At 40.7% G+C, this 12638-nt stretch overlaps 1 long non-coding RNA gene across 1 annotated transcript in view; it reads left to right on the forward strand.

Annotated features, from left to right (window-relative positions):
• The first annotated feature begins 6091 nt into the window (after nt 1–6091).
• The window catches only part of LOC135233952 (uncharacterized), a 49061-nt gene continuing 42514 nt past the window's right edge, over nt 6092–12638 (forward strand). Inside the window, exon 1 of the long non-coding RNA XR_010323994.1 lies at nt 6092–6490. This is a non-coding gene — a long non-coding RNA (uncharacterized LOC135233952). The remainder of the gene's footprint in view (nt 6491–12638) is intronic.

The raw sequence follows: 12638 nt of genomic DNA on the forward strand, positions 1-12638 counted from the left end.
GACCAGAGAAAGTGAAATCTCTCTGTCAGCTGGTAAAGAGAAACTGGCAATTAATCAATACGGAGGAAGATGGATCAAACTGCCGCCCCAAAGAACAACTCCTGGCGCAGAAAAACCCAGACTCTGAGCTGACTTTCTCCTCCTGCTGTCAGTTTTTCGATAAGAAAATTACGACATCGTAACTCAACAAAGCCAGCATTTTTTTTTGTATAAATGCAACTTTTTTTTTTTTTAACTTACTGATTGATAAACAATGACATGCTCTGCAATTCGTACTCAATGTAGTTCAGTTCAGGAAATTAGTATTAGTATTGTATTGTTATCTTGGTCAAGTTCATCCAGGGAATTTACTGAGTAACTTACGGTAATGATGCCCAGATGGGCTATCGGAAGGAATGGGACCATTTCAGTGGATTCTCGGTATTGATGCACCGTCACACTATAGAAGCACACCCTCGTCGATGCATGCTTTTTCCCTTGGTGCCTGAAAGAATGGCCTGATACCAAGCGCTAATTAAATTTAAAAAATAAAACTCACTCATGCATCGTCTTTGTTCTAATTAACAAAAACATTAAACATTGATCACATTAGTGTTCAAGGACTAAAGCTAAAGCTACTATGATAGCTTCGAGTTCCTCTGAATGCGAGCTTCTTGAGAAACAGCATTCCTGCTCTGTTACAATACCTATCGGTCTATTTATCCATTTGCCAAGAATAGGCTGCGTGAGGCCCCTGCTTCAAAGACCAGAAAGGAATTAGCGTGGACGAGTAGCCGCAGTGGGAAATCTCATGTTCCTTTGTTGTACTGTTTAGACTTTATGGCATCAGAGGCAGATAATTACATTAATTCTCTGATACCCCACGCAAGTACTTAAGGGCTGGATCAGCCCGGAACCCATACCTACAATACGAGCGCACTGGCACACTCTAATTCACAGCTATACCGCCATTTAACAGGAGAGAAGGGCACAGAGCCTTTTCTCAGATATTGCGGTGGGAATATTTTAACATGGGACACCCTGAGGGTGTTCATGAAAAAGCAATTTACCAAGCCAGAGAAGGGAAAAATGTTCAAGCCAGCGTGCAAATATGAAAATTCACAAAAAAAAGAGTACCAACAAAAATGAGTGTTGTCTTTCCCCCGTCTTTCCTGAAAAAGTAAATGAATCTTACTATTTACCTCCCAGTGCCGGTGAATGAATTCCATTAACGCAGGCGCCAACTGCTCTGGCTGAACGCTTCTCGTGCGATTTGCCCGGTCCCCCAGCATTGTCTGATTTCAATATAAAGTCCTGATTTTTGGGATCGGCAGAGCCTTGTCTTGGGGGGAGGGGGGGTTGGGAGGGTGCACGCCAAGCCCTCGTCCTCGCGTTTGTGAGCCGCTCCTGGGGCGCGCGCCGCCTCGCTAATCCTGCGCCCACAGCTGGCCCTCCCAGCGCCGTCGCTCAGCGCCCGCGTGCCAAACAGAGGCCGGCACGCCCCGCTTCACCGTCTCCTACGGTGCCGCCAGCTGCCAGGGTACCCCAGTCACGCCAGGGCGCCGCGGTACTGTTCATGAAACACTCACACACACACACACACACACACACACACGCACACACAGAGCAAAAAAAAAAAACAGACCCGTGTACCATCTGGCCATGGTGATTCTGACTTGTCTCATGCCCATACTGTTGAACAAATTCAACACAGTGGTGTCAGGTGAACCAAGGAACATTATATTCATGATGTGTTGCTGTGCTGCCTTAAGATGTATGAAAGAAGGGTCTGCTGCTGGCTTTTACATCTGTCATAGTTGGGAGGGAGGCAGAGAGTGAGCAAGAGAGAGAGAGATGGATAACTATTTTGCAGTCTTCACAGTGCTTCGCCATGAATACTGATACCCATTGGCAAAAATACTCCCAAGTCATATTTGGTTGGGATTTTATTTATTTGCACTTAATTCCCTCTTTGAAATTCTCAATTTTGTTAAACTTTTAATCACGGCTGGTCCGGCCCCTTTGTTAGAACTACTGTTACGATGATTTCTAACCCAGAATGGACGAGTGTCATCATCATAATGAGCGGGGAAAGTATGCCACAGTGCAGTACAATCACTACAGCCGGCAATCCCTCAGCACCTCGTACCGGAGGCCGGCTGCAGGATGTGTGTACTATCCCAAAACTTTCTACCAAAGTCAGAACCAAGGGTAACAGGAGAAGCGGCCCTATTTCTTGCAGAATAACATTTTGGGAATTGGGAAGTGCTGGTGCCCTGAGAATTAGATTGAACAGGTTAGCCTTACAGGAAATGTATTTAGAGTGCACACTGGCTCTGTTCCCAGGAACCATGACAGCAGACGAGCATTGAAGAGGGTCATTCACTCTTTCCCTTCTTTCCCCCGATGCTTAATAAAAAATCAACAATTTTAAATAGAGTCCACAGGTCATACATAATACCAATGAACATTTTTTAATTACACGTGATGCTTCTCCCCTCCTCCCCCTTGAAGTAGGAGCCTGTGTTATAAATGGCTGACTGTACGGTATTTGTTTCAGGAAAATGACCAATAAAAATTATGAATGACTTCCCCCTATGAGCAGGACCTCCCGCTAGTCAGCACAACAGACCCTCAGCTCCTCCACCCCTCCACCAGAGAAAGGAATTTTGTTGTAGCTGCTGCTCGTAAGGTAAGCAGCAACACACATACACACACACACACACACACACACACATTGCTGTTCATGATTTCCCCCATCAACTCATATCCTCGTGTAGAGCCTCTCTGACCACCCATTTATTTTTAGACAATAGATACATTCACATACTGTATCATCTAATATACATATTTGGTTATTCTGTTGTTTTGGCAAAAGGGGGCAATGTCTTCCTTGCACGGTACAGCGATTCATCTCTCCCACGCAATCAATAATCAATAATGCCTGACTTTATTATCTACTCTCGTGCCTCAGATCTGGCAAGCCCGGATGCACAGCCAGTGGAAACTCGGTGTAATCCCAGCAATATAAAAAGGCATTACCAAACTAATTATCCAACATAATTACAATACTCTTCTCCATATGGCAGGATCTGAACATACTATTAGCAGCCCTGGGAGCAATAGCGCGTAGTCTGTGTGCAACCTGCTGTTGCTGTAAACCTCGCAGCAACATTTCGTTGCTATTGCTTCTTATTTATTGTGCATGGCTAAGCACTTTCTGCTTACAGAACAGCAGAAATGCATTAGTTCTCATCATCTCAGGGTAAGGCGTCCCACAGTCCCGAACAAATGTTTCTCTGCACCGTGGAGGCAGCTGTACGGAGCCTGGCGGTAAAGGGGAGGCACAAATTTTGGGTCAGGGTTTATACGCTTTAACTACACGAAGCAAATTTTATGATTGTTTTTTAACACCTTGATTCTAATAAATGTTGCTGATTGTGGAGCGATGGTTTCCACCATATGATGGGGAATAATGATTTTCTCCTAACACTTTTTATGTCATATTCTAAAAGAAAAGGGATATAATTAAATGTCCCATTGAAAAAATACCACACAACACAGAACAGACTAGGATTAAATGGACAGTCACATATGAGAGAAGCTAATTACAATCAGCAGAGAGAGTGCACCACATAAACACAATGATGCATTCATTTAAAGAGGAATGTGGAAAGCAGCCTGATTGGCCAGTACATGGTCACACCTCTGCCGCACCTTCACACCATTAGATGCTGAAAAGCCGCATTGATACGCTATGTGCCCATTTGCATCAGGTGCATCAGTGTCTTCAAGATACCAAAATTAATTCAGAGTTGAGTCTGCTTGCATGTCATTTTCTGGCTGCCTTTGAATCCTCAAAATATAGCCCATGGTGTTCTGAACGAATTCTAATTTGTGTGATTTAATAACTTGCCCTTGAAAAGGGTAATTATTTCCACTCTCACTTCATTTGTAGACCATTAGCTTTTGCTACAATTATTTTTGAAACTAAGTTTGTATGCCTAAAGGGCATTTTTGAAAAGGACATTTCAAACACCGCCTCTGTGCAGCCAACTTTTTTGGTTTGACCTGTGTCGAGTACAAGCACTTTCTGGTGTCTCGCTCTGTGTCATGTGACAATATTTTGCCAATTTATTTGCTCTAAATTGGAGTGTTAGCATTCTAGTTCTGTCAATATAGTCAGTCGTCTCTATTGTTTTCTTTTCCTTTCTGTCTCCCTCCCCTTCTCCCACCTCCTCTGTAGAATTTGGATGAATTCCAGAGAACAGTATGGAGGTAAATAATAAATCTTGACTGCGGCATCAAAGGGTGCATGTTTTAAAAAGCTGCTGCTCCTGAATTTTAACACTGTGTTTTTCCTGCTTGGTATCAACAAGAAAAAAGCTCAGACTTTGCTTTTTGTCACCTGAATTCTCCCCTGAATCCTCAGCCCAATTCCCACACCCTTTATTCAGCAAACTCAAAGCAGCCTGACAAGCATGTTTCTCAGTGAAAGTGCTCTGCACAACAGAGGTTGCTATGCCTTCGCCTTCCAGACTTTTCTTAAAGTGAGCAGTGGTCCCTGCTCTGAACATCTCTAAGGTAAAGACACACTCTGGAATTTCCTTGGGATTTCTTTATATTCCTTGGTTATTATAATTATAATATTTAATTCAAACAAAACATATAGAAATGACTCAATGAGTAAAAGTCTTCAAATTGAAAACAGCAGGGTTTCCTGAGGAAATGTATCTCGTGTTAATTTTGTTTAATTCTGATGAGTTATAATGATTCTTATGTACATGCAAAAGCTGACAGCTCTACCCACTTCTTCCCATCTGAACACTTGTTTATTTTCACAGTTTTATCAGTGTCTGGTTTTCATGTCAGACAATTACTGATCTTGGCTGTAAAAATAAAAAGTTCCAGACTTTTATGTAATGTCATTATGTTCAGCCTTTCGTGTTGCTGCAAAACATCATATTGTCATCATTATTTAACTTATGCAATTTATTTTAAAATAAAATGGTGATTGAATACATAATTTAAACTTACCCACATTGACCACTGAGACTATCCAACATCAACTGCTTATACTTATACAGGTTTTACAGTGCAATACACTTTCATGTTCTAGATGATAGCTGCAAATATTTTTGTCACAGTTTTGACATGCATTTTTGTATACACTTGCTTGATGTCAGTTGTACTTTTCTTGAAGCAAAAATGTTGTTCTTTTTTCTTAGTGAAGATAAAAGTTTCCCTGTTTAGAGCGATATGTAAATACAATCTCATTTTTGTCATCTCATCTACTGTAAGATGGAGAAAGGGACAATGCTCTTAATTATGCCAATTATACACAAAATCCATTGGCTGTTTGTTTAAGTGGTGTGTATACATATGATTGGAGCATTGATCATTTATATAATGGGAGCTCCTATTCTGGACATATACCATTGTGTAAATATATCAATGCATCAATGAAATGCTTGTCAAGACATTAGTCAACATCAATCCATAACTGGGATCAGGAGTCAATCAACTTTTATCCTTAGTTTTAACAATTAAGATACATGACAATATGGCAGCAGAATTTAGTTGAGTCCTGTTGACATGCATGCTCTAAATATGAGCAGGCTTGAATATTGGCCAAAATTATATTTATTCAGGAAATGGAATAAAAGTCTTGCTGACTAGACTTTTTTCCTGCATCACAAACAAGGTTACTGAACTCCTGAGGGAAATATTTCTGAATGATTTTAGCCATACTAAGACATCCACACAGCAGCTGTGGATCGGTGGCCAAAATAAGTGAGTAAAGCAACCTGTACGAAGAAAGGTGCACGACCTCCAAAACGCAAACAGAATATCTTGAGCGTCCCTCATATATGTGGTATATGAAGGCATAAGCAGAAGTTTATTATTCCACTTGGTTCTGAAGTGTATGTCTTTTTTATTTATCAAGAACTACTTGGTTCGTGGATGGTCAGAAAGTAATCTGAAAACATTTCGCCAAACTGCATTCGTGAAGAAATACATAATAATCATTTATTTTAAATGTTCGTCAAAGTCAAGCGTAAGTGTTCATCGTATCCCTGCCGTTATTTTGACATTGGGTGATAGTGACGTCAAATGCGGGCGGCTCCTTCCTTTACTTGCAGGTGGCGCAAATGCTGCAATGAAGGGAGAGGAAGGGTTATGGCGGGTGGATTTAAAATAACAAGCAGACGCAGTGAACCCGGTTCTGCGGCGAATAACTAGAAAGGCGACGGCGGCAAGTTGTAGACATTGTTTCTCAGTGGTGCATTTTATCCTATATCATTGTAAGAGTTTCGCTCTTGTATTTATTGCTGAGTTCCGAACAGCTTTCTTCCCAATGTCCTGCATCCATGCGCTTTTCTTTTATTTTTTGTTTTGCAAACATCTGCCAACTAACAAACGTAAACTACCACCAAGAGTCCTGACTACTTGACCGGTCTCTCCGCGACGTCCAAGTGCGCAGAAATCGCGTCCTTCGGAAGGAAAGACGGTAAGGGGGAGGGAATCGCCTGTAGCCCATAGCCTGCTACCTCCAGTGCTCCTCTCATTAGGTTTTGGTTAGGCTTGGGTTACTACAGGGATTCAGGAGGAAAAGTTTGCAAACCTTATTTATAAATGTTGATTATGCACGCATCATATACAGTATGTGCACCCATGTACACGATAATCAGTAATGTATTTGTAAATCATAGCCTATATTTATATATATATATACATCTTCCTGGCCTTTTCCTGTTAACATTACTGCCCATCAGCTGGAACCTTCTGAATGTGTACTGAACACTGCACCTGGAAATCTTAAGTTTCTTGCAATTTCTCATTGGGAACCTTTTTGCCACAATGTTTGCTTGACCCCGCACGTCTAAACATGACTCATTCTTCTTTGCCATATTTCTTGCAACTTTAGTGCCTGGTTTACTTGCATTATGGGCTAAAAGTATTAGGCTACCTGGGATTTAAAAAAAAAACCTAAGGTAGATAAGATTTCACTCAATTTAATTACCCCTCCACCTCCCTCACACCCCGTTTTTAAGTAAAAGTATTCTTTTTGTGTTATTGTAGGTATAAATTAAAAGATCTTTGGTTTGTTATTTGTCTCTATTTTAGGTTTGTTTTTAAAAACTAATATATATATATATATATATATATATATATATATATATGTGTGTGGTGTGTTGTGTGTGTGTGTGTGTGTGTGTGTGTGTGTGTGTGTGTGTTAATCCTTTTAGCAGACTGATGAAGTGCTTGTTTTAGCTTACATATAGGAGTTGAAGGTGCTTCCTGATCTGTAGTCAGCAAAGCAGTTTAGAAGGTTGCATGGTTTCACTGTGGGGGTTATTAACCTATATTGTCACAAGTAATTATCAGCACTATTCCTTGGTTGTTACGTGAGTTTCATATTTCATTAAATCCTTCTCGATGTTCATTTTGAATGGATGTCATTAGAAGTATCTCCAGAGAAGAGCTTGCACTCTGTTTTTGTAATTGTGTCTGTGTTGAGCAAGCGCTGATAACGAAGCTTGCCTCGCACACGTGTGAGAGCATGTGAGCAATTTGCATGCTCATTACCTGAACGAGACTGCATTTACTGAAGGGAAGCAGTGTAGCGCAATTGCCAGGGAACGGTGGTTGCATGTTCAAATCCCTGGTGGTGCGGTGCTGTTGTGCACTTGAGTATGTTACTTGGTGCTGCTCTGCAAAGCCTTTTTTAGTGTAGTTCTCCAGCTGCTGTAGCTAGCATGTCTTTTGCATTTATAGCCAGGAGGTGAGATGGTGGTTGAGCAATCAGCACAGGCATTTTTTGTTACAAATAATATTTATGGACAGGGCAGGTTGACAGGAAATTTGGTGTGTGCTATTATTTGCTTGCAGTACAGTGATCACTCACATTATTGAAAATAATCGTTTGCATTTGGTACCAAAAAAAAAAAGTACCATTGACATTTTCTTTGTAATTCAAAGGATGCGTTTTCGATTGAATCTGTGCCTTTTGTTATTATGCTGAATGTGTTGTCTAAGGAATAACAAACCTGAGCCAGGTGGGCTTCAGGAGCAGGGCAGCGGATCTTCCGAGCGGACGATTGAATTATCTTGCGCTACAGTGTGCAGATGAGCAAACGGAGATTTAATTAGGCGGGGTATGAAAAAGGCTCTGCAAACACTGCCTTTCTTGGGAATCCAGTGCAGATACACTTTAAAGAAAAGTTGTCTTTTGAGATAATGTTCCAGTCATGGCATTTTGACCTTGGTCTCTTTTCTGTGGACAGGGGAAAATGTGATCAGCATGCATGAACCAAACATGATATTGATGTCTTGTTTAATTTGTGGTTTTGTCACATTCGTTTTCAACCATATTATTATATTACATGTTGATTGTAGCAAAGAAAGTTTTGGGGATTATCATGCATATATACAATTTTTGACAATTTCTATTGTTTGGGCTCTTTGGTGTTCCAAACAGATGATTTTGTTAAGCCTGAACCTAAGGTCTGTGTACGTATATATATATATATATATATGTATGTGTATGTATATAATATCTGTCAACCTCTGTCCTTACCTTTCACTTGCAAATAAATGCAATGTTTCCTTTTCTTCACAAACATAGTTTGATGACTTCAATAATCACCAAATGTGCAGACTTGTCAAAGCCGGACAAATATTGATTTAAAGGGCAAATTAATCCGGGCATTGATGTATAACAAAATGTAATGAACTGAAGAAATGTCTGCTCACTTTTTATTGGATGAAAAATAAACATCCTTGATGTTTCCCATAAAGTGGAAATACAGAAAAAATAAAAACATTTTTTCCAAAAAACTCACAAAACAAGTCCCAAACATACCAAACCTGCCTGAATCACTTAAAAATCTAATTCTCCTGTGAGAGGAAAGGTGCTGCCAAAGTTCAACAGTATGTAGCTGCCTGCTATAGCCTGGGGGACAGTTGTGACCCTTAAAGTTAATAAATTATGATGAATTTTCATTCGTTGTTTTATTAATATTTATTCTTCATCTAAGAATCTTTAGTTCATATTTCTTCAGTGTTCATTTCTTGATAATTGTTGACACATTGTAATGTGTTTTGTTAAGGTTTGGCAACACATGTACTGAAATATGCCATGCCAGTGAAGCTTTTTGAATTGAATTGAGAGAGAGATTCTGTGTATTGCTGACTTTATCACATTTAGTGAGCATTTAGACCAGGTGAAAAGCATGCAAAACCATCATTCGGCACAAAACATCACAAGCGGCCTATTAGTTTGCATTTATCAAATTGATGCACCTTCATTTAGTGTACATGAAAAGTGAGGTCTGTAGCTGGTTCTTTGTGGGGGGCCTCTCATTTGGGTCACAATACAATGTGTAGAGATATGGGGGTCACAATATAACTCAAATCCCGATACACATAGGGGTGTACATTTTGAAAATGTACATTTTGAAAAACAAAAAGTTTTTGAGGAAAACAGTGAGTTAATCAGCTATTTATTGTGAACAGTAGAAGTAACTTAAAGAATAGTCTCGATCAAAGCTGTGGAATTTAGTCAGAGTGTGTCCTGATAAATGTACTACTTGAACTACCTTGTGAGATGTGGCAAGGCTAGGTGCAATTGCATAACACATAACTGCGTGTGTTTTTACTGCCTCAGGAAAGCTGACCTTCATTTGCAATCCGCTATGAGAGTATTAACATTGACTGCTGTGGTTGTTGCCGGAGATAACGTTGGCATCCGAGATGGCAGGTTTGAATGCAGAGGGTATTTGCTACTCGAACCCCTGAGAGCTGTCTGGGGAAAAATAAGAAGGTGGTAACCTAAAATCATATGGGCTCCCACAATACTGTAGATATTGGATGAGATAAGATTAACTGCTGGAACCACAAAATTATTTGAAAAGCAAATATCTTCAGGCTACATGTTCTTCCTTTCTGCTTGTGTCTCATGCAAGGTTGCAGTGGAGCTAGCCTCAGTGTTGTAAGGTGTACTGTGTTCTCAACGGCACATGCACAAGGTGAGCTTGTATGTCAATTTGTTTCAAAGGTGGGGAGTCAGTGTTATTTGTGTTGCTGTTGCAGAAGAGCAAAAAGGAAAAGGGGGGGGGGGGGGAGGAAAGTCGCTTGAAATCATTTATATTAATGCCCACGTGCTGCAAAAAAACTCCACAAAAGCTTCCAATCTCATGTGAAAAAGAAACAAAGGCAGAACTGCTGAGAAGAGTTTAGTCAGCTGAAAAGCCAGGGTATGGCTGTGGCCGTGGGACGTTTTCTTGGAGGAAATTAACCTCCTCGGTCTTGCTCCGATGGACCTGATCTACCCCCACTAGAATGATAATAACTGACCCTTTCCTACTTATGTGAGACAAGCGATGTGCGCCGTGTGAGATAATTGGCTTAACAATCAGTTAAGCTGCAACAGAGGCCCAAGGGATGCAGCAGGGGGCTAAGCTCTCAGGCCTAAGTAATTCTCACTGCCCCAGAGGCCTGTTTTATGCAGATGCCACTGTATGTTTATGGTGTAATGGCATCTTCTTTTTTTAATATATAAAGATGGTCATCAGCTGTTATGTGCATCTAGTGCCCTCGGAATTGTACATTTTGCCCCATTCCTTTGGTTATTTTTGAAGAGAGCTTAAAGTGAAATGCTACTTGAATTATGTGCAGGCTTGATGTGGACACTGGCTCGCAGAGTTATCTTTCTGATTAATAATCCATTTCTGGTTCTCTAGTACAAGTAGGCCTATGCGTAGCTTTGTGTGTGCTGAGAGAGTGCTGTTTTTTGTGTGCACTTTGCATTAATTTAAAATGCTATACATATTTTTCAACAGATGTTTACTTTTATCAACCTCAGCTGCAACCTCACCGCTGCCAAGAAATAGGGCCCTGCATGTTAAATATCCCTACATCTTTTATACGTATAGCTGGATAGTAGATCAGGCATTCAACAACATGGTCATACACATTAAACACAAACATGTGCACACTCACATAAATCTTGTCAAGTAGATAATGGGTGTTCATTTAATCAGATCAACACAACAGTGAAGGTTCCAAAGGGTGTTTTCCTTGAACAGTTATAGTTAGCCACTGAGAAAGAGAGGGCTGCGATGTGCGTGTGTGTGGGGGTGTGTGCCCAATATTCTTTCACCCCAATTTGGAGCTGTCTGAAAAATATTGAGCAGAGACTCACTCAGCCAGGGGACAGAGGGGGGGGGACAGCCCCTGGATGCCAAATTGTCTGCCTGTGATTTGGCCTCAGAGCAGTAGCTACACTCTCTTGTTTCTTCACTTTTACTGCCTTCCATGAACCAAGGCCTGCACTTGCACACATTTACCGCTCTCTGTAGCCACATTTTCTACAAATTATGCAGCTTGTCACACTGCATGAAAAGCTACTCCCAGCGTATGAAAACCACTTTATGAAGTTTATTATTGTAATTATATTATTATTCAGTGCTGGGCAAGCCTGGGAGCAGTTTGGATTGGTGTGAGTGAATTATCAGTCCGCTGTGGGAGATGGGCAGTGATTTTTTTTGTGCTGATTGCGATGGGGACCTCATTCCACCATGAGCGACCATGGGGGCGTGAGTGGCAGGATGTTTCTCTGGACACAAGTGGACAGTAATGTCTCAGACTCATAGTCTGTTGTGTAGAGTTCCTTGAAATGCACATTGTGTCTTAGGATCTATGCCCACAACCACAGCATAATGAGGACATAAGGACATTGCTCTATGTTTTGTTTTCATTTGTAATGCTTTTCTGAATGGAGTTGGATCACTAGCCTTTGTTCTGCTTGGGCAATATGTAGTTACAAGACTGTTTACAGCTCAAATAATTAAAAATGTATTGGTATTTATTTAATATACAACATTGATTTATTATATGGCCACATTGGTCATTACATTTATTTCACAAAATATAAAAATCAGGATTACTACAATTACTATATATGTCAGTGGTTACAGATTGTGCAGCTAAATGCAATGCCTGTTAATGATGTTATGATTCTAGGATATATATTTTTCCAAGCAGAAATAATTCTTAATGACTGGGCTAAATAGTTTACCAAGCTTTGTAGGCTAAGCAGAGGCCTCTTCGAAACCAGGACTGATATAGGTCTAGACTGGGGCCTGATGAAGAGTGGAGCTTCATTTTCAGCTCTCTTCATTCAAAACCTCACATTCTACTATTGTACGATGTCTGTCCAGTAAATTAGTAATGTTCATTTTCAGTGTCATACTTTACTTTCCATTTAATTTGGTCTAATAGCTAAATGTCGATCAAAGGTGGTCTTGGTTTCCTTGTCAAGAATGGGCTACAGCTTTCAACCTTCCCTCTGGCAAAAACGGCTGCACTTCAAAACCAAGGCTTCTTCTCTCCCCACCGCAATTCCAGGACCTGGCGTTACACAACACACTACAGTCCAGGATCATTACGCCTGTTGGCCAGGATGCAATGAGAACAGCCTGTTCCTGGGATAATAAACCAGGGGAAGGACGTTGGCGTCAGAAACTAGAGAGGAGCTCCACCAATCAGGGACAACAATGGTGATAAGTGATTAGATGGTAAGCGTTGTAGAATAGGGGCTGCTGGTCGGGTGGTGAGGTAGCGGCTGAGTGTATTTTTCACTCAATGTCAACCCT

This window comes from Anguilla rostrata, chromosome 11 (genome assembly GCF_018555375.3).
Source record: "Anguilla rostrata isolate EN2019 chromosome 11, ASM1855537v3, whole genome shotgun sequence".
Lineage (NCBI taxonomy): Eukaryota > Metazoa > Chordata > Actinopteri > Anguilliformes > Anguillidae > Anguilla > Anguilla rostrata.